General features: G+C 46.9%; 1 long non-coding RNA gene across 1 annotated transcript; it reads left to right on the top strand.

Annotated features, from left to right (window-relative positions):
* Positions 1 to 685: 685 nt before the first annotated feature.
* Positions 686 to 3,170, top strand: LOC113954219. Its single transcript, XR_003530143.1, has 3 exons — positions 686 to 770; positions 2,077 to 2,168; positions 3,145 to 3,170. It is a non-coding gene; the product is annotated as an uncharacterized LOC113954219 (long non-coding RNA).
* The last annotated feature ends 8,094 nt before the right edge of the window (positions 3,171 to 11,264 follow it).

The raw sequence follows: 11,264 nt of genomic DNA, 5'->3' as shown, positions 1-11,264 counted from the left end.
TTTTCCTTGTTAGCACCAGGAAATCATAAGCTTATAGTGAGTGATAGCCAGTAGGTCTGGGATTGATTACAAACAAAAATCCTAGATAAGATCATAAATTTAACCCATCCCTGTGATGTGATGGTATCAGGATTCAAGTACGTCTCAAAGTTGTTTCCGATTTTCAGCCACTTCATCTGGTTTCCATCCATCCCAGCTGGGAGCGAGGTACTCTCGTGGTGGACTCTAATCCATGCCAGCCAGGCTTGGAAGAAACCCTTGTTTCTGTTATTATTGTATTATAGAATGGATAGAAATGCTTTAGACAGGATGGACATTTCAAGGAAGATCAGTTCGAGCACCGCTGAGATAAAACTGGCTTGAATAAGATCACAGGGCTGCTTTCCCACCCTGCTGCCATCCCTCCCATTCCCTCCCTCAACTTCAGCTGCATCTGAAAAAAAGCAAAATGGTCTTTTAACACCCTGAAAGTCAGGGGACAAACACCAGAGACAAAATCTGTACTCGATAATTGCGGTCGGTCCCGGCAAACCCGAACGCTGAGGTGTTTAATGCCCATTTCTCCGTTTCAGGGAGAGATATTTGTGCTCCTTCTGGAACTGCTGCTTATCTGTTTTTACATTCTCCCTCCATCCGAGCTGCCAGCCTGCCCTGCCGTGAGTGAGTGCCGGGATGCAGCCCCTGTGCCCGGGAGCAGACCCAGCTCTCTGCCCTCGGCGGCGCCGCAGCCGATGCTCTCCCACATCCATCCCCTCGCCCCCTGGAACCAGGTGATTTAATGTTACTGTTGCTTTAACGGCCTCATCGCTGCTCTGGCTACACAGTAGTTGTCTCCTGTGTGACTGTGCCTGGGAAAATCTATTACTGGAGTGCCATTAATCTGAGGCTGCCGCCTCTGGCACTTTCTGACTCTTCTATTTAATGGGCCTCTGCTTCCGGAGCTCTGGAGACCTGCTGTTTTCCTCTCTTGATCAGCTTTGTTTAATTATCAAAATATTTGATGCAGAAAATTGACATTAGTTGTGAAGGTTTCTGCCTTCCTCCTCCTCGCAGCCCTCCCTCCCAGCTCTGGAGTGACATTGAGATCTTCGCCTGTTCCACCTTCACCTTAAAACAGCAAATTTCGGGCAAGGCTGTTTGCTCTTCTGGGCAGAGGCTGCATTAGTGAGCCCCAGGTAGCTGCTGTGACCCCTGTGCTGGGCAGAGACAGCTGCACCTTTGCCTCCTTCCTGCAGCCAGGTGGCATTTCTGAAAAGCTGGAGGAGAGGAGCCCTGGGGGTTCCTGGGCCTGGCTCCAGGCTGAGCTTGCCACTAAACGAAGGCTCAGAGAGATTCAAAACCATGGAAGTCCCTTAGAGCTGAGATCTCCACCCTGGCTTCCTACCCTGCTGTCAGAGCAGGAAGATTTAGGTTTGCTTGCCCAGTGACCACGTTCCTCATTCCAGGACTTTGGGGTGGGCCCGTGTGAAGCAATATTTAATGCTAAAACCATGATCTGGGGGCAATACTGATACCATGGGTCAGCACCTTCACAAGTGGAGAAGACAAAGCCCTGCAGAAGTCCTGACAGGAGCAGAACAGAAACATCATGGGTGAGAAGGCAAATTCAAATTGTTCAAATTTAAATTGTTCTCACTGGCCATCCTCAGCTGCTGGAACAACTAACAAACAGAAAGGGTAGGTTTTCTGTGCCTGCAGTCTCTGGAATGAGACTGGATGCCACGTCCTTTTCCCAGCAGAACTGGCCAGGTTTAGTGCAGGGTGAGAGGGGAAGTTCCTGGGCTCTGCTGTTCTCCTCAGGCCAGAGGAGCTGGTGTTTCTCTTTGGGTTTTGAGTCTCTGCTCCTCTCAGCACTGCCTGGCTCCAGAGGCAGAGCAGCCTCAGAGAGGGTCCCAAAGCATTGTCACAAGTTCTGTCTCTTGTTTCTGCTGCCTCTCTACAAAGAGCAATGAGCACTGAAATGTGAATTACTGCAATTTGGGACTACTGGGAGCCAAAGCAGGGGAGCTCTCTGTGTAAGGATGGAACACCAGTACCAGTGGTGTTTTTTCTCACATGTGCCTCTTTGCTCCACAGCACTTGTCCCTCACTGCTGCTGTTACTGCCCTCTCTTTCTCCATTACATGTGCTCTACTGTCTTCACAAGACCCAGGCAGACCATAAGGAAGGTGAGTAAAGTACAGCTGGGGCCCATAAAAGTTATCCACTTCACTGTTGCAGTGACTTTCAGCAAGTAAATCACATTCCAGCAACAATTATCCCTGTTTACCAGCAAAACCTTACATGCTGCTGTCACCCTCAAACTGGGATTAATTGCTGCTTCGTGTTTGTGTAGTTTATTTGGGTCTCACCAGGTATATAAATATTATTTCCAATTCCCCTTATTAATTTTTTTCAAAAGAATTACATTTACTGATTAATTAATATTAGGAAGCTCTCAGAGCAGCTGGGATGTTTGAAGAAAGAATTTTACAGTGATAAAAATAATGTTTAATTGAAGCCAGAACATTTTGCAGAAGGACGTGGGTTCTGATGAGGAAGCTTCTGGGCACCAGAGTGTTTTCTTCAGCCAAAGACAAAAGGACACATGGGGGGAACAGGTGACCAGACACAAGTGAATTTTGCCACTGCTCAGATGATTTTGTTCTCACTCCTTGCAAATACAAACAAGTCCAAGGTCTTGAGACCTTGCAGTGCTGTGTCACAGGATTGCTTTGCAGCTGCTTTTGTGCTCAGATGACCCTGCCAGGAGAAGAGAAGGGTCTGGGCTGAATTTTTCCCTCCCTCCCAGCTGAAGTAGGGAACACACCCCTGATATTGTGCAGCAGACAGCCAAGTGTTACTCTTTGGGCTCAGGTTTTTAGCAAATTGTCATTAGAGCTTCCAATCTGCCCTAAATAAAGGGGCAAATTGATGATTCATACACATCGACCAGTCAGCCACTAGTCCTTGGCTGTATAATAAAAAAATAAGAAGAAGAAACAAGGTTTATGGGCTCTTCCCCCCTCCCCCTCCACTTTGCAAGGTTTAATCTTGTGTGGTTTAAATTCTCCAACATCTCTCTTGCACTGCTTTTATACCTGGAACATTTTTGTTGCAGCCAGTGAAGTTTCCTGTGTGTAATTCTGTATTAATCCATTGCAGGCAGCTCTGGACCCCTCGGATAAATGGTGAGTGCACTGCAAGAGATAACGAGATTCTGCCTTTCCTTGTGAATAACCACTGCTAAAAGATCAGAGATAAACCTCGTGCTGTGATAAAGCCAGCCTGGCAGTGGGTGTTCACTGCATCACAAATTCGGGCACAAGAAAAAGGAGCAGCACCTCGAGCTTCATTTATACTGCAAATGAAAATAATCATAAAGATACAAACCACCAAGGTGCAAAACGAGTTTTCCAATTCATAAGCACAAGCCACCACGAGTTAAAACCTCTTGGTTTCTTCCCCGAGTGCCCCAGGCGATAGTTTTCATATATATTTCTCCATGGTCAGAAGTCAGAGCAGACCACTGCTATCTAAGACCTTGACTTTTTTTCCCTGACAGTTACAATTATTACAGCCCGGGGGACTCATTTTCTCAGTCTGGCCACCCGCTGACCCAGCCTGCAACCAGAATACACTTTAAAACAAACAAACACCAGCTCGGCTCCCCTCTCCTCCTCCTCCTCCCCCAGCTCTGGAATATTTTTACACCGCGCCCCTGCAGAAGGATATTAACCACTATTGCTGAAGGCACAATCACATTATCAGCACCATTCCCTCTCCCTTTCTCCCTCTCCTCCCCCCCAAAGATAAATTTTTTATGTTGCTATTTTCTTCTCTTTTGTATTTGGCATTCGATATTTACGTGATAAACTGCAGAGCTGCTGCTAAATGGGCCCTGATACAACTTAATAAATACATAACAACATCCAGACTGCACCGTATTACTGCATCCCGGGCTGCCAGGGAGCCTGGGAGATAATGTCTGCTGAAGGGAAGTTAAGCCTTACTATAGGGAAAATAGATACTTTCTTATTCTGGAATAATTAATGGCATGAAAGGAGCTGGCTGACAATCCTGTCTCTCCGTTTGCCTTTCTGAAGTGCACACACACACACACACACACACAGTGTTTCCCTCTCCCATTCCCTGTGTTGGAGCACCAAACTCCTCGGGATGCACAGGAAGGAAAACACAACTAACAATTTGTTACTTGTCTCCCCTTGTCTGCTGTCTCAGCCAGGGAATGTCCACAAGGAAAGCCCGGCATTTGTGGGCTGAACTTTGGAAGGAAGTGTGTGTGGAGCTGCCTGGACCTCACTGAGAGAGACATGAGAGGGGACAGAGCACAGATGTACAGACAGGAGGGCAGATCCCAGGTACAGGCCTGTGAGGGAGGTAACTCACCTTCACCTGAGTTGCACAAACCTTTCTCTGTTCTCAGAGTTTAATATTTCTAAAGCTTTTTTTCCAAACTTCTAGTGTCTTTAATTTTTTTTCATTTTTTTTTTTCTTTGCACACAGGAAGCCATTTAACCCAGGTAATTGTGGATTGCACGGTGGAGAAAATACTCCCCCCATATATGCCAAGCACTGACCAACATTCAGTGAGAATCATCACTCCAAGTCCTGGAAACATGGAATCACAGAATCCCAGAGTTTTTTGGGTTGGAAGGGCCCTAAAAGATCATCCAGCCCCAACCTCCTGCCATGGGCAGGGAACCCCCCTCAGATCCCCTTTGGTTCCAGTGAAGTTGTTTCTTCAGGTGTAGGTCCCCAGGCATCCCATTAACCAATGCTGGGATATGTTTTTATGGAAATAGCATTTCCTTGTTTAATTCCTGATGATGAGACTGGTCAGAGAGTCAGTGTGAAGAATGAAGGTGACCTGTGAGGATTGAACATCCCTGATCCACACGACGTAACTTTGGTTCCTACACTGCACACACAGGTGTGTTGTTATCTCTCCAGGAAAAAAAAGCAGAAATTATTCCAGAGTTTGTATCAACCACAGAAGAACATTTAAAGAAATATTTCAGCAATCTCTAAAATCTCCATGGTTTTGATAGGAGCAGCTTTTCCTGTGATAACACAGGTGCAGAGGATGAATGCCTGCACTGACACACATCCACTCACGGACACATGGGGAGGCACATTCAGGAATCGTTCCTCTAATTTCCCCCTGCTTTCCTTTCCCAAAATGGCTGTCTTTTCTTTACCACAGTCTTTTCCAACTGTGTCCTAATTGCTGAAACCTCCAGCATAAAGTGCCATCAACCAAAATGAAGCGAGGCAGACTCACACAAGCTGCAAAACTTTGCAACACAAAGCCACCGCACAAAGAGTTGGGCTCTATAGAAACCCCAGTGAATGCCAGGAGGAATCCCAGAAAACTTTGCACGATGCCTCAAAATGCACCCCAGGGATCCCGAGCTTGTTACCTCCTGACACCATCTCTGTAAAGGGAACGCTCCCAGGGCTCGGATTCCCCCGGGGTCCTGCGCATTCAGCACCGGCCTTGGGGAGTTTCGGGTCTCACAAAGAAGACAACGAGGACCTTTGATTGCCCCGTTGAAGCTCCTGGTAAGCAGCAGGTCACCTCCCCGCAGCCCCTCTGAGCCTGGATGTGAAGGTATTTTCATCCCCGCTTGACAGGTGACTGTTTTACCAGACGGGGTTGTCAGTGCTGCTGGGGGTTATCTGGATTTAGCTGTAGGCAGGAACTGAACCACAATGAGCATTCAAAAAGCTCACTGTTCTTCGTTTGTTTAGAGACAAGCCATCTTAAACTTGTTTGAAGCCTTTTTTATTGAATTCACACTCTTGTGCCAAGCACTGAAAGATTTACTTTGGCTATTGCTGGAAGATGGAAAGCATATGAATGCGTGGCCGGCTGCCAGCTGCGGGTGAGCTCTGAAAGCTGCGCTACAATGGAGGGTTACAGGGAACAAATGTGAATGCGGCGGGCAGACGTGACTAAAGAGAGGCTTTGGCATTCAAAGAGCTGCCGGAGGTTTAATCCCGCCGCTGAAGTAGGGTCAGGAGATAACACGTTCTAACCTGGAGAGCTTTTTCCCCGGGCGGCAGCTGAGGAGGGGCGAGCCACAGGTACCCACGTGCGCGGTGCCAGCTGCTCCCTCCCCTCCCGGCTCCTGCTCGGCCGCGCTCTCCATCTGCGGAGCCGGAGACCCAGTTGGACTCATCCAAGGCAAGGTACCCCAATGGCTGTTGTGTGTCTCTTGCAGATGTTGCCGTAATTTTGTTGTGGTACAATTTGACGTACGGCTCCCCGCTGCATCCGAAAGGGGCACATTATCTCAATTAATGTTTCACAGCAAACACGGCACTGATAGTATTCATGGGACTAAAGACTATTACCATTTGCATGGTGACTAGCACAAGAATTATGACTATGTGTGTTTTCTGCAGCAAAATTTGCCCTCAGGCTCCCTTTTTTTTTTTTTTCCTCCTTTTTGGCTTGTGACAATGTTCCCTTTTTCTTCCTCCTTCTGTTTTGATTTCTACTTAAAGTTTTATGGCTCTGTCCCCTCCAGGGTGCTATTATCTTGTATGCTAATAGGGCTATGCATATTCTATTAGCGTTGTCAGTGTGAGATAAGAGGCACATTCTGTAAGGAGCACTCAGGGGGTAATAATCCCAGCAAGGGGTCTCAGTGTTAGTACATTATCAGTCATCTTCACATTTCAGTGGAGCCTGTTTATGCACCTCTTCAGCTGCGCAACTCAGACACTGAAAATTGCTGAATGTTTACGGAAACTGTTGTAGAGGAACATAATGGGGTTGGAGATTGACTTGATAAAGGAGCCTTCTCCCTTGTCGCTTCCAGACACACGACGTTTGGAGCTGGATGCACTAAGTAGGATAATATGTTCTAGGGCAGTTAGCAGCTCAGGGCAGGGGCAGGTCTGTGCTTCAAGCAGTGGAGCAGCTCTGTAGAAAAGATCTACCAAGAGTGCAAACAATTCCTATCCCCTCAGAGCTTTCTCTTTCTTCTCACCCTTTACCTGAGAACACTCCCAACACTCACCTGGGAACACCTGCTTCCCATCGGTAGGAGGGCTGATGATCTTCACACTCTTTTGGGCTTGAACTGGAACAATTAGAAGCAAGTAGGGCCCATAGAAAGAAAATTAGTGACAGCACATGAAGGGCAAATGAGTAACTATTTGCAAGTCTTTGGTAGTTAAAGAGCATTCCTGGGTTGCAGCAGCGGGCAGTGGTGTGTGAAATGGGTGTCATGCCAAGGTTTTCCTCGGCTGGTGTGGTTCCTGTGGTTGGATACAACTGTTGTTTCTCCCAGGTCACTCATGTGCCCACCAAGACTTGGCAATTTGGGACCAGGAGTCCTGCTGGGGATGGACATCTGCCCTGCTCCCACCCTCCCCTGGGGCACTTCTTGGATGGGCAACCAGCAGGTCCATCACTGACAAAAAAAAAATCTGGTCTCTTTTTCTACTGCTCTGACAGCACAGCTTTGAGGAAACCTCTCATAGTGTCAGATATTTTTAGTGGAACTTGCAGGAGAGAAAGCAAAGGACAGTGTTAGTTCTTTGTATGTTATGTTAGAAATCAATGTACCTAAATGGCATTTTAATGGGGTTTCTGTGTATTTCTCGGTAATGTGGTTACTTCTGTTCCAGCAGTGGTAGTGGACTTATTTGCTGTCTGACACCTGGATTATGATGGGACTCAAAGTTATCATTTAGTTGTGCAAAGGACGGGAAGAAAAAGGGGATTTTGTGCAATTCTTAGGTGGGATCTGTAACTAGGTCTAAAACTAGGGACTCTGTAATAAATTCAGTGCTTGATTTTGCATAATCAGGGAAAATTTAGGGAAAAGAATCTAATGGGGAAGAAGAAAAAACCAGAGGTGAGGAACTAACCTCATATTAAGAACGAAGGAACAAACAATTTCCAGAGACAGAGAACTTCTGCTGTTCTTACAGTAAAACTTTTATTTTCTCCATGAAGTGGAACAGTAAACATTGCCATGGGCAAAGCCTTTAGGAGAGCCTGAAAATGTCACTCAAGCCATGCAAATTCCTAAATGCAGAGGTGCCTGTTGGGTGATCTGAACTCCATTCCTGGGCAGCAGCAGCTGTGTGCTGGCTCCAGCAAGGAGAAGAGGGCTGCTTTGGATCACTTCTGCAGCCCTTCAGATTGCACATGGGTATGAACACTCACTCCTTACTTTAAAAATATTTGTCCTTGACATTTCCAGACACATGGCTCACACCAAATGTATGCAGCTCCATCTCCTGAGGGTCCTGAGATTAAAACCCCTGCTTTCTCACCTTGTGATCTGGCATTAATAGCTGATAGAAAAATCACATACGTGACTGACATCTTCCCAGAAATGTGAGCCTGTGGAATTAATGAATGCCATGCAGGAAAGCAGGGGTCAGTTTGGAAATAGGATTTCTGTTGCCAGCCATCCAGTCATGAACTGGACAATCTGCCGTTCATTTTTTCTGCTTTAGCATTGAGGAAAATTGGTCTGGAGAATAAAGCAGGGGGGAAATGAGCAGCTCTGCTCCTCTGGCCGCTGGAGGTTGATGGACTCGTGTAACTTGTGGAAATCAGGCTGACTCCTGTTTCTGTGCCCTTAGCACGTTTCTTGGCTGCTCAGTTCTTTATCCTGCTGTTTATCCGCGGGATAAGTCTGGAAATCTGCAGATCCAGAGGCTTCTGTGGCTCGAGGGATTGAAGGACAGACCCTGTGTGATGGTTGGGGTCAGTGGGGACAGACACTGGGCTGAGCCCCCACCCTCTGGGGAGGGTGTCCTCACCCTGTCAGTGGGACAGGGAGAATTCCAGCCCAAAAACTCATCAGCTGTTTGAGACACCTGGGGGATGGGACATGGAAAACTCAATCCTGGGGAATTTTAAATCTCTTTCAGCAGGGCAGTACAGGGATGTACCTCATCTTGTGGTTTGGGGAGCTCCTTTCCCCACAGCAGTGATAATATTTTCATTACTTGTTTTCTGCGTTTTCTGCTGCATCTGTCTCCAGATTTGTCAACACTGGTCTTGTCAGTGTGGTCAGGATGAATTGACATTAACATGCTGAAATAATGTTGTTCGTAAATGAAACAGCTCAGCCCCTGTACAACCTTTCTCACCAGCATGGATTTAAATTGCTACAAGTTATGAGCAACTAGTGATGATCTCCATGAAAAAAACTGCACTTTCCAGGAAGCTAAAACATTTCGTCAAAGAAACAATGTCTTTCTGGGTAGTTTTACCATGAGATAAAAACTTGGAAGCATTTTCTTTGGAGGAGACAGATTTCCTTTTCCCTTTCCCATCTTGCTGTTTATCTGTTTTCTGTCTGTTTCCAAGAGCAAATGAAAAAAAAAAAAAAGAGAGATGACAGATACAAGGGGAGTTGGAAGAGAAAGAATTGAAAAGCTTTCAGTTACACTTTTTTTTCTTGATAGTAATTTGAACAGAAATACAGAAGTGCTGCACACCTTTCACTGGAGGGTGACATGCAGGCAGCTCCACTCCCCCTGGGCTCTGCCACAATCAGTCCTGTTGCTCCTGGGTGCACATTTTTGGCTTCCATGGGGAAAATACAGAACTCCTGGGTCTGTCAGTAAGCCATAAAACAAGTGCAAGAGGGGAAGAATGGCACTGCTGTCTTTTTGACATCTTATCAGAAAAAAACCCCTGTGCCCTGGTCCCTTTCTGCACCCCTGTTATCCATGGGCACTGGGTGGCATTAATGTGGGCAAGGGGGGCACATCTGGGCTCCCTCTAACTGGGTCCCTCCCTCTAGGTGTGTGTGAAGGAAGGTTTGATTTAACCAGAATTAGGGGGTGTTCAGGTAAAGCAATCATTGGAAACAGATTTATTTTTTAAAGGGTCAGAATTGCTGCATTGGTAAGAGGCAAAGGGACAAAACTGGTCAAATACCCAGGGCAGACCCATCTAATGTTTTCTGAGAGTTTGTGATTGTTTTGAAGCAACTCCTGGCAGAGGAGCTCCCAAAAGCCCCCGTTACCTCGGGCTGGGGGCTCTTTGGTGGTGCAGGAGAAGCTCTGAGCCCCCAGAGTGCCACAGCCAGGGAATGTCCAACTCCTCATGGAAATGAGCTGGGAATAACCCAGGGGCTGAGCCCTTCCTCCCCCAGAGCTGGGCAGGAGTCCCTGTGCTGGGGGACACGGCAGGACCCCAATTCCCTCCCTGCCTGAGAGCCATCCCACTGCCATCCCTGAGCACAGGAACATTGCACGGGCAGAAATGTGGAAGCAATTACTTTAAGAGCCGTCTTTTGGGCAATTCCCAAAGAGACATCAGACCCTGTATTTATGAAGCCTATTGCATCGGGCCCTAATGAAGCAATTAAGCAAAGGGTCCTCTGTGTTTGATCTAAATGTGGTAATTTTTACAAAAACATCGCCGAGTGATAGATACCCATAACTCAGAGTCCTTAATTGTACTTAATTTGTTTGGAATACGAATGTGCATTTAATTAAGCCGGGGCTTTGCCCACATGTTTAAAGAAGGGCTGTCAAGGAAAATTAAGGCCCAGTTTGTTTTCAAAGTTACTGGTTTTTATCAGGCCAGGACAGCGATCTTCGAACAGAAGGTTACAGATAATTAGGCAGAGACCTCAAGCCAAAAAAAAAAAAAAAAAAAATCCAGAGACACTGTACAGCTGAGAAAGCAGGAAGGGAAACCCCTTGATGAAGAAACATAAGAATGGGCTGTTCACGTAAGGAAAGTCATGCATGGCTGGGGTTTGGTAAATGGGACCCGTTGGCTCGAATGTGGTTTGTGTTCTTGAACTCCAGCACTGGGGCCAGAGCCCAGTGGGGTCTGAGGGCAGAGGCAGCTGGTTCCAGGTCCAGGGGACACAGGGAGCCCGTGGCAGCACCGTGGGATGGGGAGGACACAAAGCATTCTGGCTGTTCAGTGGATTTCCAAACATAAAGACTGGCTGTGAGAGCTGGTTTTTAAACATCTCTCCCCCAAGCATGGAAATACAGGAGGTGCTTGTCGTCCCCTTGGGAAGAATGTTAGTCTGGGCCATGGAAAGGGAGTTTATTCCTTGATGATGCTGAGCACCTGTGGATTTAAATCCGTTTTTCTGTTCTGTAGCGAAAAATTAAAGAGCACAGTTAAAAATTAATGCTGCTTCAGCACGTGAAGAAAAGGTGATTTTTGATATTGAAAAATTGGTTTCTCAGCACAACAGCAAACAGAGTCCATGTGTAACCTCTGCTTTGGGGCTCCTCAGGAGTCACACACGGGC

This window comes from Corapipo altera, unplaced genomic scaffold, assembly GCF_003945725.1.
Source record: "Corapipo altera isolate COAL_440 unplaced genomic scaffold, ASM394572v1 301, whole genome shotgun sequence".
Lineage (NCBI taxonomy): Eukaryota > Metazoa > Chordata > Aves > Passeriformes > Pipridae > Corapipo > Corapipo altera.
The sequence above is the reverse complement of the archived record's forward strand: the minus strand, read 5'-3'. Positions and strand labels throughout refer to the sequence as shown.